Below are 1,419 nucleotides of genomic sequence, written 5' to 3' on the forward strand. Positions count from 1 at the left end.
GACTGACTATCTATCATCCTCAGGCACTGCAGTCGGGGTTCTGCTCCATCACACCCCTGAAACTGCTCTTGCTGAAGGCTCTGATAACCTCCTAATTACCAACTTGAGTGGGTGTTTTTCCAACCCTGTCTTATTGGAATTCTCTGCAGGGTTTGATATTGTTGATCACTCTCGCCTTCTCAAAATGCTGGGCTCTCTTTGTTTCCATGACAACACCCTTTCCTTGTTTTTAACCTGTCTCTATGACAACTTTTCCTTCCCAGTCTCATTAATCAGAACCTCTGACTCAACCACCCTTGAAATGCTAGGGTCCTGAAGATTTGATATTGTAAAGATGTCAATTCTCTCAAAATTAATTTAGAAATTCAATGTCTTCCTCATCAAAATCCCACTAGGATGTTTTAATGGAAGTTAATAAGCTGATTCTAAAAGTCATATGGTACAGGAGATGGGCAAGAATAGCCAAGATAATTGTGAGAAAGAAAAATAAGTGGTGGAACACAGTAGGAGAAAAAGGACTGGATTTGCCCTACTAGGTAGCATATGACAAAGCAACAAAAGGATTAAACAGTGTGGCAATGGCACAGGGATAGACACACTGACCTATAGAACTGAGGAGCTCAGGATTTGACCTGTGTCCAGAGGGGATTTGCGATATACTAGAAAGGGCATTTCAAATGGTGGACATTGGTCACCAGGAGTTTGAAGCTCCCTCCCTGTTCTTTGGCTCTGAGGTTTTTTGAAGAAGGCTCACCCAGGCAGCCTCCTCATGCAGAACCATTTTCTTTCCTTTCCTGCCCACCCCCTCCATGCCCTCACCCCTTCAAAACTTGTCTGATGCAGGTACCACTTCCTCAAGACCTAGCTCTTATTTTTTTCTTCTTTTTCTATTGTAAAAAGAAATACATGGGTGTATGAGTACATTGTATTCATTATACTGGTTAGATGGTGAGTATATTGTATTCATTACATTATTCTTGTTCTCTTCTATACTTTTGAAACATATTATCATATTTCTCTAACAGTCTAAGCAAAATAAGTAAGAGAAAAATGAAATATATTATTAAAAAAGTGATATTCAAATATGGCAGAAAATATGGAGAGAAGTAAGTCATGAAGAACTAAAATATCTTGACAGCATCCACTGTCAAGTTCTGTAAAAACGTGCTGGAAAAGCACATCTCTTCTTAGCCTTTTTAATGCATTTGTTTACAATAAATGCTTTTATTGTACATAATTTTGCACCATCCTTTTCCACTGATTATATGCTAAACATTTCCCCATATTAGTCAACATCCTTTGTAATTATTATGTTTAATGGCTGCCTAATAATCCAGTTAATGAATGGAACATAATTTGGTTAACCGTTCTCCTGGAGCTGGAGATTCTGATGACTTCCTTTTTTCTTTTTTGCTATTA

This window comes from Trachypithecus francoisi, unplaced genomic scaffold, assembly GCF_009764315.1.
Source record: "Trachypithecus francoisi isolate TF-2019V2 unplaced genomic scaffold, Tfra_2.0 Lachesis_group21, whole genome shotgun sequence".
Lineage (NCBI taxonomy): Eukaryota > Metazoa > Chordata > Mammalia > Primates > Cercopithecidae > Trachypithecus > Trachypithecus francoisi.